This window comes from Phyllobates terribilis, unplaced genomic scaffold, assembly GCF_046119375.1.
Source record: "Phyllobates terribilis strain yellow unplaced genomic scaffold, ASM4611937v1 Scaffold_40__1_contigs__length_11209783, whole genome shotgun sequence".
NCBI classification, from domain to species: Eukaryota; Metazoa; Chordata; class Amphibia; order Anura; family Dendrobatidae; genus Phyllobates; species Phyllobates terribilis.
The window spans coordinates 3,891,891-3,909,015 of NW_027362800.1; the positions used below are offsets into that span (position 1 = coordinate 3,891,891).

General features: G+C 45.1%; 13 non-coding genes across 13 annotated transcripts; all 13 read right to left on the bottom strand.

Moving 5' to 3' along the window:
* Positions 1–390: 390 nt before the first annotated feature.
* On the bottom strand, positions 391–581 carry LOC141187083 (U2 spliceosomal RNA). The gene has a single exon (XR_012261302.1). It is a non-coding gene; the product is annotated as a U2 spliceosomal RNA (small nuclear RNA).
* A 1,120-nt stretch (positions 582–1,701) lies between these two features.
* On the bottom strand, positions 1,702–1,892 carry LOC141187084 (U2 spliceosomal RNA). Its single transcript, XR_012261303.1, has one exon. It is a non-coding gene; the product is annotated as a U2 spliceosomal RNA (small nuclear RNA).
* A 1,122-nt stretch (positions 1,893–3,014) lies between these two features.
* On the bottom strand, positions 3,015–3,205 carry LOC141184763 (U2 spliceosomal RNA). The gene has a single exon (XR_012259487.1). It is a non-coding gene; the product is annotated as a U2 spliceosomal RNA (small nuclear RNA).
* Positions 3,206–4,326: 1,121 nt separating this feature from the next.
* LOC141186995 (U2 spliceosomal RNA) lies at positions 4,327–4,517 on the bottom strand. The gene has a single exon (XR_012261222.1). It is a non-coding gene; the product is annotated as a U2 spliceosomal RNA (small nuclear RNA).
* Positions 4,518–5,636: 1,119 nt separating this feature from the next.
* On the bottom strand, positions 5,637–5,827 carry LOC141187085 (U2 spliceosomal RNA). The gene has a single exon (XR_012261304.1). It is a non-coding gene; the product is annotated as a U2 spliceosomal RNA (small nuclear RNA).
* A 1,119-nt stretch (positions 5,828–6,946) lies between these two features.
* Positions 6,947–7,137, bottom strand: LOC141187086 (U2 spliceosomal RNA). The gene has a single exon (XR_012261305.1). It is a non-coding gene; the product is annotated as a U2 spliceosomal RNA (small nuclear RNA).
* Positions 7,138–8,254: 1,117 nt separating this feature from the next.
* LOC141184286 (U2 spliceosomal RNA) lies at positions 8,255–8,445 on the bottom strand. Its single transcript, XR_012259055.1, has one exon. It is a non-coding gene; the product is annotated as a U2 spliceosomal RNA (small nuclear RNA).
* Positions 8,446–9,566: 1,121 nt separating this feature from the next.
* On the bottom strand, positions 9,567–9,757 carry LOC141187088 (U2 spliceosomal RNA). Its single transcript, XR_012261306.1, has one exon. It is a non-coding gene; the product is annotated as a U2 spliceosomal RNA (small nuclear RNA).
* A 1,120-nt stretch (positions 9,758–10,877) lies between these two features.
* Positions 10,878–11,068, bottom strand: LOC141184794 (U2 spliceosomal RNA). Its single transcript, XR_012259515.1, has one exon. It is a non-coding gene; the product is annotated as a U2 spliceosomal RNA (small nuclear RNA).
* Positions 11,069–12,185: 1,117 nt separating this feature from the next.
* LOC141187089 (U2 spliceosomal RNA) lies at positions 12,186–12,376 on the bottom strand. The gene has a single exon (XR_012261307.1). It is a non-coding gene; the product is annotated as a U2 spliceosomal RNA (small nuclear RNA).
* Positions 12,377–13,495: 1,119 nt separating this feature from the next.
* Positions 13,496–13,686, bottom strand: LOC141187090 (U2 spliceosomal RNA). The gene has a single exon (XR_012261308.1). It is a non-coding gene; the product is annotated as a U2 spliceosomal RNA (small nuclear RNA).
* A 1,117-nt stretch (positions 13,687–14,803) lies between these two features.
* On the bottom strand, positions 14,804–14,994 carry LOC141187091 (U2 spliceosomal RNA). Its single transcript, XR_012261309.1, has one exon. It is a non-coding gene; the product is annotated as a U2 spliceosomal RNA (small nuclear RNA).
* Positions 14,995–16,114: 1,120 nt separating this feature from the next.
* On the bottom strand, positions 16,115–16,305 carry LOC141187092 (U2 spliceosomal RNA). Its single transcript, XR_012261310.1, has one exon. It is a non-coding gene; the product is annotated as a U2 spliceosomal RNA (small nuclear RNA).
* Between the last annotated feature and the right edge of the window lie 820 nt (positions 16,306–17,125).

Genomic DNA, 17,125 nt, shown 5'->3' on the forward strand with positions numbered 1-17,125 from the left:
AAGGGCATTTGCTAAATAGATGGTGTGTGTGCAACAATATACTGAAAGGTCAATTATATTGTGCAGCTTATCTCACCACCTGTAGTTATTTAGGTGAAAGCTCCAAAATGCTTGCCTAATATGTCTGTTTATCCAAAAGGAAGTATAGAGGGAGAGCTTGATAGATAGCATTGCATTACATTACATTACATTACATGGCAATGCAATGCACAGTTGCTGAAGTTGAACCAAAATGAGCTTGTCATCTGGCTTCTGCAACTTTTAACATGAAAAATCCAATGAGGAGAAGAAAAGCAAAGCCAAAGAGTCCATCCCAAAATCCGACAAACAAGCAAAATGAACAAAAAGCATTGAATTCAATTCTTTCTGATTTTAGAAACTGCATTAAAGAAGGGGTGCACCGGTCCTGGAGATACTGCAATACCAGGTCAATGCGTGGAGTGGACAGAGCAAGCTCTTTTTCCATCTCCCTGTTCTAAAAATCCATTTAATATATGGTCCCCAGATAGGGGACGTATCAGATATTAAACTGATAAGAACAGATACTACACTTGATCTTAGCCAAAAGGCCGAGAAGCGATAACCAGAATTGGTTTCCGACTACGGTGCCACCCAACGATTCTGAAAAGTCCATTTGTGGAGATGGCCACCTGGACTCCCGTTAAGAAGACATGCTGTCAACCTCTAGATCCCTCACATGCCTGCACTTTTCGGCTTGCTGCTGCTGCAATCCACGCGTTTTAGATCTGCATAACTCCACCTCTTTTAGCACAGTACCCTCAACCCCCGGCTGTTCCCACCCGCCTCAACACCGTTGGAAGGGAGGAGAACCAATTAAGGCGGGGGGGGGGTGGAACGAGCAGCTGTCTACCCTTAGCAGGAGGGTTGCTGATTAATTACCTCTCCTGCTGCTGCTGCTGCTGGCTGTCCAGCAGCAGACTGAAGGTGGCTGCTGCTGTGCGCAGGTATATAAAGGCTCAGAGCCTATTATGACACGCGCAGCCAGCGTTCCATTGCCACATTCCGTCTACTGCAGGCGGGATACCTGGATGGCTGAATGTCACTGAGAAGCTCACAGAGACCGCCATAAGCAACAGTTTAAAAGAATGCCACAGACTAATCAACCAAACTTTTTGGGTTGGTTTCTCTTTTATAGTCTGCAGGCATTAAATGAAAGAAGTCAGTGTTCCAGCAGAGGGAGACAACGTTTCAGAAAAGGCATTGTAGCAAACCAAAAAAGAAATTTTAAGCGCAGCAGAGTAACCAGCTCACATACCTGTTAGCTCAGGTGAGTTTAAAAGGCTGCTGTTGATAACAAGGGCATTTGCTAAATAGACGGTGTGTGTGCAACAATATACTGAAAAGTCAATTATATTGTGCAGCTTATCTCACCACCTGTAGTTATTTAGGTGAAAGCTCCAAAATGCTTGCCTAATATGTCTGTTTATCCAAAAGGAAGTATAGAGGGAGAGCTAGATAGATAGCATTGCATTACATTACATTACATGGCAATGCAATGCACAGTTGCTGAAGTTGAACCAAAATGAGCTTGTCATCTGGCTTCTGCAACTTTTAACATGAAAAATCCAATGAGGAGAAGAAAAGCAAAGCCAAAGAGTCCATCCCAAAATCCGACAAACAAGCAAAATGAACAAAAAGCATTGAATTCAATTCTTTCTGATTTTAGAAACTGCATTAAAGAAGGGGTGCACCGGTCCTGGAGATACTGCAATACCAGGTCAATGCGTGGAGTGGACAGAGCAAGCTCTTTTTCCATCTCCCTGTTCTAAAAATCCATTTAATATATGGTCCCCAGATAGGGGACGTATCAGATATTAAACTGATAAGAACAGATACTACACTTGATCTTAGCCAAAAGGCCGAGAAGCGATAACCAGAATTGGTTTCCGACTACGGTGCCACCCAACGATTCTGAAAAGTCCATTTGTGGAGATGGCCACCTGGACTCCCGTTAAGAAGACATGCTGTCAACCTCTAGATCCCTCACATGCCTGCACTTTTCGGCTTGCTGCTGCTGCAATCCACGCGTTTTAGATCTGCATAACTCCACCTCTTTTAGCACAGTACCCTCAACCCCCGGCTGTTCCCACCCGCCTCAACACCGTTGGAAGGGAGGAGAACCAATTAAGGCGGGGGGGGGGGGTGGAACGAGCAGCTGTCTACCCTTAGCAGGAGGGTTGCTGATTAATTACCTCTCCTGCTGCTGCTGCTGCTGGCTGTCCAGCAGCAGACTGAAGGTGGCTGCTGCTGTGCGCAGGTATATAAAGGCTCAGAGCCTATTATGACACGCGCAGCCAGCGTTCCATTGCCACATTCCGTCTACTGCAAGCGGGATACCTGGATGGCTGAATGTCACTGAGAAGCTCACAGAGACCGCCATAAGCAACAGTTTAAAAGAATGCCACAGACTAATCAACCAAACTTTTTGGGTTGGTTTCTCTTTTATAGTCTGCAGGCATTAAATGAAAGAAGTCAGTGTTCCAGCAGAGGGAGACAACGTTTCAGAAAAGGCATTGTAGCAAACCAAAAAAGAAATTTTAAGCGCAGCAGAGTAACCAGCTCACATACCTGTTAGCTCAGGTGAGTTTAAAAGGCTGCTGTTGATAACAAGGGCATTTGCTAAATAGATGGTGTGTGTGCAACAATATACTGAAAGGTCAATTATATTGTGCAGCTTATCTCACCACCTGTAGTTATTTAGGTGAAAGCTCCAAAATGCTTGCCTAATATGTCTGTTTATCCAAAAGGAAGTATAGAGGGAGAGCTAGATAGATAGCATTGCATTACATTACATTACATGGCAATGCAATGCACAGTTGCTGAAGTTGAACCAAAATGAGCTTGTCATCTGGCTTCTGCAACTTTTAACATGAAAAATCCAATGAGGAGAAGAAAAGCAAAGCCAAAGAGTCCATCCCAAAATCCGACAAACAAGCAAAATGAACAAAAAGCATTGAATTCAATTCTTTCTGATTTTAGAAACTGCATTAAAGAAGGGGTGCACCGGTCCTGGAGATACTGCAATACCAGGTAAATGCGTGGAGTGGACAGAGCAAGCTCTTTTTCCATCTCCCTGTTCTAAAAATCCATTTAATATATGGTCCCCAGATAGGGGACGTATCAGATATTAAACTGATAAGAACAGATACTACACTTGATCTTAGCCAAAAGGCCGAGAAGCGATAACCAGAATTGGTTTCCGACTACGGTGCCACCCAAGGATTCTGAAAAGTCCATTTGTGGAGATGGCCACCTGGACTCCCGTTAAGAAGACATGCTGTCAACCTCTAGATCCCTCACATGCCTGCACTTTTCGGCTTGCTGCTGCTGCAATCCACGCGTTTTAGATCTGCATAACTCCACCTCTTTTAGCACAGTACCCTCAACCCCCGGCTGTTCCCACCCGCCTCAACACCGTTGGAAGGGAGGAGAACCAATTAAGGCGGGGGGGGGGGTGGAACGAGCAGCTGTCTACCCTTAGCAGGAGGGTTGCTGATTAATTACCTCTCCTGCTGCTGCTGCTGCTGGCTGTCCAGCAGCAGACTGAAGGTGGCTGCTGCTGTGCGCAGGTATATAAAGGCTCAGAGCCTATTATGACACGCGCAGCCAGCGTTCCATTGCCACATTCCGTCTACTGCAGGCGGGATACCTGGATGGCTGAATGTCACTGAGAAGCTCACAGAGACCGCCATAAGCAACAGTTTAAAAGAATGCCACAGACTAATCAACCAAACTTTTTGGGTTGGTTTCTCTTTTATAGTCTGCAGGCATTAAATGAAAGAAGTCAGTGTTCCAGCAGAGGGAGACAACGTTTCAGAAAAGGCATTGTAGCAAACCAAAAAAGAAATTTTAAGCGCAGCAGAGTAACCAGCTCACATACCTGTTAGCTCAGGTGAGTTTAAAAGGCTGCTGTTGATAACAAGGGCATTTGCTAAATAGATGGTGTGTGTGCAACAATATACTGAAAGGTCAATTATATTGTGCAGCTTATCTCACCACCTGTAGTTATTTAGGTGAAAGCTCCAAAATGCTTGCCTAATATGTCTGTTTATCCAAAAGGAAGTATAGAGGGAGAGCTAGATAGATAGCATTGCATTACATTACATTACATGGCAATGCAATGCACAGTTGCTGAAGTTGAACCAAAATGAGCTTGTCATCTGGCTTCTGCAACTTTTAACATGAAAAATCCAATGAGGAGAAGAAAAGCAAAGCCAAAGAGTCCATCCCAAAATCCGACAAACAAGCAAAATGAACAAAAAGCATTGAATTCAATTCTTTCTGATTTTAGAAACTGCATTAAAGAAAGGGTGCACCGGTCCTGGAGATACTGCAATACCAGGTCAATGCGTGGAGTGGACAGAGCAAGCTCTTTTTCCATCTCCCTGTTCTAAAAATCCATTTAATATATGGTCCCCAGATAGGGGACGTATCAGATATTAAACTGATAAGAACAGATACTACACTTGATCTTAGCCAAAAGGCCGAGAAGCGATAACCAGAATTGATTTCCGACTACGGTGCCACCCAAGGATTCTGAAAAGTCCATTTGTGGAGATGGCCACCTGGACTCCCGTTAAGAAGACATGCTGTCAACCTCTAGATCCCTCACATGCCTGCACTTTTCGGCTTGCTGCTGCTGCAATCCACGCGTTTTAGATCTGCATAACTCCACCTCTTTTAGCACAGTACCCTCAACCCCCGGCTGTTCCCACCCGCCTCAACACCGTTGGAAGGGAGGAGAACCAATTAAGGCGGGGGGGGGTGGAACGAGCAGCTGTCTACCCTTAGCAGGAGGGTTGCTGATTAATTACCTCTCCTGCTGCTGCTGCTGCTGGCTGTCCAGCAGCAGACTGAAGGTGGCTGCTGCTGTGCGCAGGTATATAAAGGCTCAGAGCCTATTATGACACGCGCAGCCAGCGTTCCATTGCCACATTCCGTCTACTGCAGGCGGGATACCTGGATGGCTGAATGTCACTGAGAAGCTCACAGAGACCGCCATAAGCAACAGTTTAAAAGAATGCCACAGACTAATCAACCAAACTTTTTGGGTTGGTTTCTCTTTTATAGTCTGTAGGCATTAAATGAAAGAAGTCAGTGTTCCAGCAGAGGGAGACAACGTTTCAGAAAAGGCATTGTAGCAAACCAAAAAAGAAATTTTAAGCGCAGCAGAGTAACCAGCTCACATACCTGTTAGCTCAGGTGAGTTTAAAAGGCTGCTGTTGATAACAAGGGCATTTGCTAAATAGATGGTGTGTGTGCAACAATATACTGAAAGGTCAATTATATTGTGCAGCTTATCTCACCACCTGTAGTTATTTAGGTGAAAGCTCCAAAATGCTTGCCTAATATGTCTGTTTATCCAAAAGGAAGTATAGAGGGAGAGCTAGATAGATAGCATTGCATTACATTACATTACATGGCAATGCAATGCACAGTTGCTGAAGTTGAACCAAAATGAGCTTGTCATCTGGCTTCTGCAACTTTTAACATGAAAAATCCAATGAGGAGAAGAAAAGCAAAGCCAAAGAGTCCATCCCAAAATCCGACAAACAAGCAAAATGAACAAAAAGCATTGAATTCAATTCTTTCTGATTTTAGAAACTGCATTAAAGAAGGGGTGCACCGGTCCTGGAGATACTGCAATACCAGGTCAATGCGTGGAGTGGACAGAGCAAGCTCTTTTTCCATCTCCCTGTTCTAAAAATCCATTTAATATATGGTCCCCAGATAGGGGACGTATCAGATATTAAACTGATAAGAACAGATACTACACTTGATCTTAGCCAAAAGGCCGAGAAGCGATAACCAGAATTGGTTTCCGACTACGGTGCCACCCAAGGATTCTGAAAAGTCCATTTGTGGAGATGGCCACCTGGACTCCCGTTAAGAAGACATGCTGTCAACCTCTAGATCCCTCACATGCCTGCACTTTTCGGCTTGCTGCTGCTGCAATCCACGCGTTTTAAATCTGCATAACTCCACCTCTTTTAGCACAGTACCCTCAACCCCCGGCTGTTCCCACCCGCCTCAACACCGTTGGAAGGGAGGAGAACCAATTAAGGCGGGGGGGGGGGGGGTGGAACGAGCAGCTGTCTACCCTTAGCAGGAGGGTTGCTGATTAATTACCTCTCCTGCTGCTGCTGCTGCTGGCTGTCCAGCAGCAGACTGAAGGTGGCTGCTGCTGTGCGCAGGTATATAAAGGCTCAGAGCCTATTATGACACGCGCAGCCAGCGTTCCATTGCCACATTCCGTCTACTGCAGGCGGGATACCTGGATGGCTGAATGTCACTGAGAAGCTCACAGAGACCGCCATAAGCAACAGTTTAAAAGAATGCCACAGACTAATCAACCAAACTTTTTGGGTTGGTTTCTCTTTTATAGTCTGCAGGCATTAAATGAAAGAAGTCAGTGTTCCAGCAGAGGGAGACAACGTTTCAGAAAAGGCATTGTAGCAAACCAAAAAAGAAATTTTAAGCGCAGCAGAGTAACCAGCTCACATACCTGTTAGCTCAGGTGAGTTTAAAAGGCTGCTGTTGATAACAAGGGCATTTGCTAAATAGATGGTGTGTGTGCAACAATATACTGAAAGGTCAATTATATTGTGCAGCTTATCTCACCACCTGTAGTTATTTAGGTGAAAGCTCCAAAATGCTTGCCTAATATGTCTGTTTATCCAAAAGGAAGTATAGAGGGAGAGCTAGATAGATAGCATTGCATTACATTACATGGCAATGCAATGCACAGTTGCAGAAGTTGAACCAAAATGAGCTTGTCATCTGGCTTCTGCAACTTTTAACATGAAAAATCCAATGAGGAGAAGAAAAGCAAAGCCAAAGAGTCCATCCCAAAATCCGACAAACAAGCAAAATGAACAAAAAGCATTGAATTCAATTCTTTCTGATTTTAGAAACTGCATTAAAGAAGGGGTGCACCGGTCCTGGAGATACTGCAATACCAGGTCAATGCGTGGAGTGGACAGAGCAAGCTCTTTTTCCATCTCCCTGTTCTAAAAATCCATTTAATATATGGTCCCCAGATAGGGGACGTATCAGATATTAAACTGATAAGAACAGATACTACACTTGATCTTAGCCAAAAGGCCGAGAAGCGATAACCAGAATTGGTTTCCGACTACGGTGCCACCCAAGGATTCTGAAAAGTCCATTTGTGGAGATGGCCACCTGGACTCCCGTTAAGAAGACATGCTGTCAACCTCTAGATCCCTCACATGCCTGCACTTTTCGGCTTGCTGCTGCTGCAATCCACGCGTTTTAGATCTGCATAACTCCACCTCTTTTAGCACAGTACCCTCAACCCCCGGCTGTTCCCACCCGCCTCAACACCGTTGGAAGGGAGGAGAACCAATTAAGGCGGGGGTGGGGTGGAACGAGCAGCTGTCTACCCTTAGCAGGAGGGTTGCTGATTAATTACCTCTCCTGCTGCTGCTGCTGGCTGTCCAGCAGCAGACTGAAGGTGGCTGCTGCTGTGCGCAGGTATATAAAGGCTCAGAGCCTATTATGACACGCGCAGCCAGCGTTCCATTGCCACATTCCGTCTACTGCAGGCGGGATACCTGGATGGCTGAATGTCACTGAGAAGCTCACAGAGACCGCCATAAGCAACAGTTTAAAAGAATGCCACAGACTAATCAACCAAACTTTTTGGGTTGGTTTCTCTTTTATAGTCTGCAGGCATTAAATGAAAGAAGTCAGTGTTCCAGCAGAGGGAGACAACGTTTCAGAAAAGGCATTGTAGCAAACCAAAAAAGAAATTTTAAGCGCAGCAGAGTAACCAGCTCACATACCTGTTAGCTCAGGTGAGTTTAAAAGGCTGCTGTTGATAACAAGGGCATTTGCTAAATAGATGGTGTGTGTGCAACAATATACTGAAAGGTCAATTATATTGTGCAGCTTATCTCACCACCTGTAGTTATTTAGGTGAAAGCTCCAAAATGCTTGCCTAATATGTCTGTTTATCCAAAAGGAAGTATAGAGGGAGAGCTAGATAGATAGCATTGCATTACATTACATTACATGGCAATGCAATGCACAGTTGCTGAAGTTGAACCAAAATGAGCTTGTCATCTGGCTTCTGCAACTTTTAACATGAAAAATCCAATGAGGAGAAGAAAAGCAAAGCCAAAGAGTCCATCCCAAAATCCGACAAACAAGCAAAATGAACAAAAAGCATTGAATTCAATTCTTTCTGATTTTAGAAACTGCATTAAAGAAGGGGTGCACCGGTCCTGGAGATACTGCAATACCAGGTCAATGCGTGGAGTGGACAGAGCAAGCTCTTTTTCCATCTCCCTGTTGTAAAAATCCATTTAATATATGGTCCCCAGATAGGGGACGTATCAGATATTAAACTGATAAGAACAGATACTACACTTGATCTTAGCCAAAAGGCCGAGAAGCGATAACCAGAATTGGTTTCCGACTACGGTGCCACCCAAGGATTCTGAAAAGTCCATTTGTGGAGATGGCCACCTGGACTCCCGTTAAGAAGACATGCTGTCAACCTCTAGATCCCTCACATGCCTGCACTTTTCGGCTTGCTGCTGCTGCAATCCACGCGTTTTAGATCTGCATAACTCCACCTCTTTTAGCACAGTACCCTCAACCCCCGGCTTTTCCCACCCGCCTCAACACCGTTGGAAGGGAGGAGAACCAATTAAGGCGGGGGGGGGGGTGGAACGAGCAGCTGTCTACCCTTAGCAGGAGGGTTGCTGATTAATTACCTCTCCTGCTGCTGCTGCTGCTGGCTGTCCAGCAGCAGACTGAAGGTGGCTGCTGCTGTGCGCAAGTATATAAAGGCTCAGAGCCTATTATGACACGCGCAGCCAGCGTTCCATTGCCACATTCCGTCTACTGCAGGCGGGATACCTGGATGGCTGAATGTCACTGAGAAGCTCACAGAGACCGCCATAAGCAACAGTTTAAAAGAATGCCACAGACTAATCAACCAAACTTTTTGGGTTGGTTTCTCTTTTATAGTCTGCAGGCATTAAATGAAAGAAGTCAGTGTTCCAGCAGAGGGAGACAACGTTTCAGAAAAGGCATTGTAGCAAACCAAAAAAGAAATTTTAAGCGCAGCAGAGTAACCAGCTCACATACCTGTTAGCTCAGGTGAGTTTAAAAGGCTGCTGTTGATAACAAGGGCATTTGCTAAATAGATGGTGTGTGTGCAACAATATACTGAAAGGTCAATTATATTGTGCAGCTTATCTCACCACCTGTAGTTATTTAGGTGAAAGCTCCAAAATGCTTGCCTAATATGTCTGTTTATCCAAAAGGAAGTATAGAGGGAGAGCTAAATAGATAGCATTGCATTACATTACATTACATGGCAATGCAATGCACAGTTGCTGAAGTTGAACCAAAATGAGCTTGTCATCTGGCTTCTGCAACTTTTAACATGAAAAATCCAATGAGGAGAAGAAAAGCAAAGCCAAAGAGTCCATCCCAAAATCCGACAAACAAGCAAAATGAACAAAAAGCATTGAATTCAATTCTTTCTGATTTTAGAAACTGCATTAAAGAAGGGGTGCACCGGTCCTGGAGATACTGCAATACCAGGTCAATGCGTGGAGTGGACAGAGCAAGCTCTTTTTCCATCTCCCTGTTCTAAAAATCCATTTAATATATGGTCCCCAGATAGGGGACGTATCAGATATTAAACTGATAAGAACAGATACTACACTTGATCTTAGCCAAAAGGCCGAGAAGCGATAACCAGAATTGGTTTCCGACTACGGTGCCACCCAAGGATTCTGAAAAGTCCATTTGTGGAGATGGCCACCTGGACTCCCGTTAAGAAGACATGCTGTCAACCTCTAGATCCCTCACATGCCTGCACTTTTCGGCTTGCTGCTGCTGCAATCCACGCGTTTTAGATCTGCATAACTCCACCTCTTTTAGCACAGTACCCTCAACCCCCGGCTGTTCCCACCCGCCTCAACACCGTTGGAAGGGAGGAGAACCAATTAAGGCGGGGGGGGGGTGGAACGAGCAGCTGTCTACCCTTAGCAGGAGGGTTGCTGATTAATTACCTCTCCTGCTGCTGCTGCTGCTGGCTGTCCAGCAGCAGACTGAAGGTGGCTGCTGCTGTGCGCAGGTATATAAAGGCTCAGAGCCTATTATGACACGCGCAGCCAGCGTTCCATTGCCACATTCCGTCTACTGCAGGCGGGATACCTGGATGGCTGAATGTCACTGAGAAGCTCACAGAGACCGCCATAAGCAACAGTTTAAAAGAATGCCACAGACTAATCAACCAAACTTTTTGGGTTGGTTTCTCTTTTATAGTCTGCAGGCATTAAATGAAAGAAGTCAGTGTTCCAGCAGAGGGAGACAACGTTTCAGAAAAGGCATTGTAGCAAACCAAAAAAGAAATTTTAAGCGCAGCAGAGTAACCAGCTCACATACCTGTTAGCTCAGGTGAGTTTAAAAGGCTGCTGTTGATAACAAGGGCATTTGCTAAATAGATGGTGTGTGTGCAACAATATACTGAAAGGTCAATTATATTGTGCAGCTTATCTCACCACCTGTAGTTATTTAGGTGAAAGCTCCAAAATGCTTGCCTAATATGTCTGTTTATCCAAAAGGAAGTATAGAGGGAGAGCTAGATAGATAGCATTGCATTACATTACATTACATGGCAATGCAATGCACAGTTGCTGAAGTTGAACCAAAATGAGCTTGTCATCTGGCTTCTGCAACTTTTAACATGAAAAATCCAATGAGGAGAAGAAAAGCAAAGCCAAAGAGTCCATCCCAAAATCCGACAAACAAGCAAAATGAACAAAAAGCATTGAATTCAATTCTTTCTGATTTTAGAAACTGAATTAAAGAAGGGGTGCACCGGTCCTGGAGATACTGCAATACCAGGTCAATGCGTGGAGTGGACAGAGCAAGCTCTTTTTCCATCTCCCTGTTCTAAATATCCATTTAATATATGGTCCCCAGATAGGGGACGTATCAGATATTAAACTGATAAGAACAGATACTACACTTGATCTTAGCCAAAAGGCCGAGAAGTGATAACCAGAATTGGTTTCCAACTACGGTGCCACCCAAGGATTCTGAAAAGTCCATTTGTGGAGATGGCCACCTGGACTCCCGTTAAGAAGACATGCTGTCAACCTCTAGATCCCTCACATGCCTGCACTTTTCGGCTTGCTGCTGCTGCAATCCACGCGTTTTAGATCTGCATAACTCCACCTCTTTTAGCACAGTACCCTCAACCCCCGGCTGTTCCCACCCGCCTCAACACCGTTGGAAGGGAGGAGAACCAATTAAGGCGGGGGTGGGGTGGAACGAGCAGCTGTCTACCCTTAGCAGGAGGGTTGCTGATTAATTACCTCTCCTGCTGCTGCTGCTGGCTGTCCAGCAGCAGACTGAAGGTGGCTGCTGCTGTGCGCAGGTATATAAAGGCTCAGAGCCTATTATGACACGCGCAGCCAGCGTTCTATTGCCACATTCCGTCTACTGCAGGCGGGATACCTGGATGGCTGAATGTCACTGAGAAGCTCACAGAGACCGCCATAAGCAACAGTTTAAAAGAATGCCACAGACTAATCAACCAAACTTTTTGGGTTGGTTTCTCTTTTATAGTCTGCAGGCATTAAATGAAAGAAGTCAGTGTTCCAGCAGAGGGAGACAACGTTTCAGAAAAGGCATTGTAGCAAACCAAAAAAGAAATTTTAAGCGCAGCAGAGTAACCAGCTCACATACCTGTTAGCTCAGGTGAGTTTAAAAGGCTGCTGTTGATAACAAGGGCATTTGCTAAATAGATGGTGTGTGTGCAACAATATACTGAAAGGTCAATTATATTGTGCAGCTTATCTCACCACCTGTAGTTATTTAGGTGAAAGCTCCAAAACGCTTGCCTAATATGTCTGTTTATCCAAAAGGAAGTATAGAGGGAGAGCTAGATAGATAGCATTGCATTACATTACATTACATGGCAATGCAATGCACAGTTGCTGAAGTTGAACCAAAATGAGCTTGTCATCTGGCTTCTGCAACTTTTAACATGAAAAATCCAATGAGGAGAAGAAAAGCAAAGCCAAAGAGTCCATCCCAAAATCCGACAAACAAGCAAAATGAACAAAAAGCATTGAATTCAATTCTTTCTGATTTTAGAAACTGCATTAAAGAAGGGGTGCACCGGTCCTGGAGATACTGCAATACCAGGTCAATGCGTGGAGTGGACAGAGCAAGCTCTTTTTCCATCTCCCTGTTCTAAAAATCCATTTAATATATGGTCCCCAGATAGGGGACGTATCAGATATTAAACTGATAAGAACAGATACTACACTTGATCTTAGCCAAAAGGCCGAGAAGCGATAACCAGAATTGGTTTCCGACTACGGTGCCACCCAAGGATTCTGAAAAGTCCATTTGTGGAGATGGCCACCTGGACTCCCGTTAAGAAGACATGCTGTCAACCTCTAGATCCCTCACATGCCTGCACTTTTCGGCTTGCTGCTGCTGCAATCCACGCGTTTTAGATCTGCATAACTCCACCTCTTTTAGCACAGTACCCTCAACCCCCGGCTTTTCCCACCCGCCTCAACACCGTTGGAAGGGAGGAGAACCAATTAAGGCGGGGGGGGGGTGGAACGAGCAGCTGTCTACCCTTAGCAGGAGGGTTGCTGATTAATTACCTCTCCTGCTGCTGCTGCTGCTGGCTGTCCAGCAGCAGACTGAAGGTGGCTGCTGCTGTGCGCAGGTATATAAAGGCTCAGAGCCTATTATGACACGCGCAGCCAGCGTTCCATTGCCACATTCCGTCTACTGCAGGCGGGATACCTGGATGGCTGAATGTCACTGAGAAGCTCACAGAGACCGCCATAAGCAACAGTTTAAAAGAATGCCACAGACTAATCAACCAAACTTTTTGGGTTGGTTTCTCTTTTATAGTCTGCAGGCATTAAATGAAAGAAGTCAGTGTTCCAGCAGAGGGAGACAACGTTTCAGAAAAGGCATTGTAGCAAACCAAAAAAGAAATTTTAAGCGCAGCAGAGTAACCAGCTCACATACCTGTTAGCTCAGGTGAGTTTAAAAGGCTGCTGTTGATAACAAGGGCATTTGCTAAATAGATGGTGTGTGTGCAACAATATACTGAAAGGTCAATTATATTGTGCAGCTTATCTCACCACCTGTAGTTATTTAGGTGAAAGCTCCAAATGCTTGCCTAATATGTCTGTTTATCCAAAAGGAAGTATAGAGGGAGAGCTAGATAGATAGCATTGCATTACATTACATTACATGGCAATGCAATGCACAGTTGCTGAAGTTGAACCAAAATGAGCTTGTCATCTGGCTTCTGCAACTTTTAACATGAAAAATCCAATGAGGAGAAGAAAAGCAAAGCCATAGAGTCCATCCCAAAATCCGACAAACAAGCAAAATGAACAAAAAGCATTGAATTCAATTCTTTCTGATTTTAGAAACTGCATTAAAGAAGGGGTGCACCGGTCCTGGAGATACTGCAATACCAGGTCAATGCGTGGAGTGGACAGAGCAAGCTCTTTTTCCATCTCCCTGTTCTAAAAATCCATTTAATATATGGTCCCCAGATAGGGGACGTATCAGATATTAAACTGATAAGAACAGATACTACACTTGATCTTAGCCAAAAGGCCGAGAAGCGATAACCAGAATTGGTTTCCAACTACGGTGCCACCCAAGGATTCTGAAAAGTCCATTTGTGGAGATGGCCACCTGGACTCCCGTTAAGAAGACATGCTGTCAACCTCTAGATCCCTCACATGCCTGCACTTTTCGGCTTGCTGCTGCTGCAATCCACGCGTTTTAGATCTGCATAACTCCACCTCTTTTAGCACAGTACCCTCAACCCCCGGCTGTTCCCACCCGCCTCAACACCGTTGGAAGGGAGGAGAACCAATTAAGGCGGGGGTGGGGTGGAACGAGCAGCTGTCTACCCTTAGCAGGAGGGTTGCTGATTAATTACCTCTCCTGCTGCTGCTGCTGGCTGTCCAGCAGCAGACTGAAGGTGGCTGCTGCTGTGCGCAGGTATATAAAGGCTCAGAGCCTATTATGACACGCGCAGCCAGCGTTCTATTGCCACATTCCGTCTACTGCAGGCGGGATACCTGGATGGCTGAATGTCACTGAGAAGCTCACAGAGACCGCCATAAGCAACAGTTTAAAAGAATGCCACAGACTAATCAACCAAACTTTTTGGGTTGGTTTCTCTTTTATAGTCTGCAGGCATTAAATGAAAGAAGTCAGTGTTCCAGCAGAGGGAGACAACGTTTCAGAAAAGGCATTGTAGCAAACCAAAAAAGAAATTTTAAGCGCAGCAGAGTAACCAGCTCACATACCTGTTAGCTCAGGTGAGTTTAAAAGGCTGCTGTTGATAACAAGGGCATTTGCTAAATAGATGGTGTGTGTGCAACAATATACTGAAAGGTCAATTATATTGTGCAGCTTATCTCACCACCTGTAGTTATTTAGGTGAAAGCTCCAAAACGCTTGCCTAATATGTCTGTTTATCCAAAAGGAAGTATAGAGGGAGAGCTAGATAGATAGCATTGCATTACATTACATTACATGGCAATGCAATGCACAGTTGCTGAAGTTGAACCAAAATGAGCTTGTCATCTGGCTTCTGCAACTTTTAACATGAAAAATCCAATGAGGAGAAGAAAAGCAAAGCCAAAGAGTCCATCCCAAAATCCGACAAACAAGCAAAATGAACAAAAAGCATTGAATTCAATTCTTTCTGATTTTAGAAACTGCATTAAAGAAGGGGTGCACCGGTCCTGGAGATACTGCAATACCAGGTCAATGCGTGGAGTGGACAGAGCAAGCTCTTTTTCCATCTCCCTGTTCTAAAAATCCATTTAATATATGGTCCCCAGATAGGGGACGTATCAGATATTAAACTGATAAGAACAGATACTACACTTGATCTTAGCCAAAAGGCCGAGAAGCGATAACCAGAATTGGTTTCCGACTACGGTGCCACCCAAGGATTCTGAAAAGTCCATTTGTGGAGATGGCCACCTGGACTCCCGTTAAGAAGACATGCTGTCAACCTCTAGATCCCTCACATGCCTGCACTTTTCGGCTTGCTGCTGCTGCAATCCACGCGTTTTAGATCTGCATAACTCCACCTCTTTTAGCACAGTACCCTCAACCCCCGGCTTTTCCCACCCGCCTCAACACCGTTGGAAGGGAGGAGAACCAATTAAGGCGGGGGGGGGGTGGAACGAGCAGCTGTCTACCCTTAGCAGGAGGGTTGCTGATTAATTACCTCTCCTGCTGCTGCTGCTGCTGGCTGTCCAGCAGCAGACTGAAGGTGGCTGCTGCTGTGCGCAGGTATATAAAGGCTCAGAGCCTATTATGACACGCGCAGCCAGCGTTCCATTGCCACATTCCGTCTACTGCAGGCGGGATACCTGGATGGCTGAATGTCACTGAGAAGCTCACAGAGACCGCCATAAGCAACAGTTTAAAAGAATGCCACAGACTAATCAACCAAACTTTTTGGGTTGGTTTCTCTTTTATAGTCTGCAGGCATTAAATGAAAGAAGTCAGTGTTCCAGCAGAGGGAGACAACGTTTCAGAAAAGGCATTGCAGCAAACCAAAAAAGAAATTTTAAGCGCAGCAGAGTAACCAGCTCACATACCTGTTAGCTCAGGTGAGTTTAAAAGGCTGCTGTTGATAACAAGGGCATTTGCTAAATAGATGGTGTGTGTGCAACAATATACTGAAAGGTCAATTATATTGTGCAGCTTATCTCACCACCTGTAGTTATTTAGGTGAAAGCTCCAAAATGCTTGCCTAATATGTCTGTTTATCCAAAAGGAAGTATAGAGGGAGAGCTAGATAGATAGCATTGCATTACATTACATTACATGGCAATGCAATGCACAGTTGCTGAAGTTGAACCAAAATGAGCTTGTCATCTGGCTTCTGCAACTTTTAACATGAAAAATCCAATGAGGAGAAGAAAAGCAAAGCCAAAGAGTCCATCCCAAAATCCGACAAACAAGCAAAATGAACAAAAAGCATTGAATTCAATTCTTTCTGATTTTAGAAACTGCATTAAAGAAGGGGTGCACCGGTCCTGGAGATACTGCAATACCAGGTCAATGCGTGGAGTGGACAGAGCAAGCTCTTTTTCCATCTCCCTGTTCTAAAAATCCATTTAATATATGGTCCCCAGATAGGGGACGTATCAGATATTAAACTGATAAGAACAGATACTACACTTGATCTTAGCCAAAAGGCCGAGAAGCGATAACCAGAATTGGTTTCCGACTACGGTGCCACCCAAGGATTCTGAAAAGTCCATTTGTGGAGATGGCCACCTGGACTCCCGTTAAGAAGACATGCTGTCAACCTCTAGATCCCTCACATGCCTGCACTTTTCGGCTTGCTGCTGCTGCAATCCACGCGTTTTAGATCTGCATAACTCCACCTCTTTTAGCACAGTACCCTCAACCCCCGGCTGTTCCCACCCGCCTCAACACCGTTGGAAGGGAGGAGAACCAATTAAGGCGGGGGGGGGGGGGGGGGTGGAACGAGCAGCTGTCTACCCTTAGCAGGAGGGTTGCTGATTAATTACCTCTCCTGCTGCTGCTGCTGCTGGCTGTCCAGCAGCAGACTGAAGGTGGCTGCTGCTGTGCGCAGGTATATAAAGGCTCAGAGCCTATTATGACACGCGCAGCCAGCGTTCCATTGCCACATTCCGTCTACTGCAGGCGGGATACCTGGATGGCTGAATGTCACTGAGAAGCTCACAGAGACCGCCATAAGCAACAGTTTAAAAGAATGCCACAGACTAATCAACCAAACTTTTTGGGTTGGTTTCTCTTTTATAGTCTGCAGGCATTAAATGAAAGAAGTCAGTGTTCCAGCAGAGGGAGACAACGTTTCAGAAAAGGCATTGTAGCAAACCAAAAAAGAAATTTTAAGCGCAGCAGAGTAACCAGCTCACATACCTGTTAGCTCAGGTGAGTTTAAAAGGCTGCTGTTGATAACAAGGGCATTTGCTAAATAGATGGTGTGTGTGCAACAATATACTGAAAGGTCAATTATATTGTGCAGCTTATCTCACCA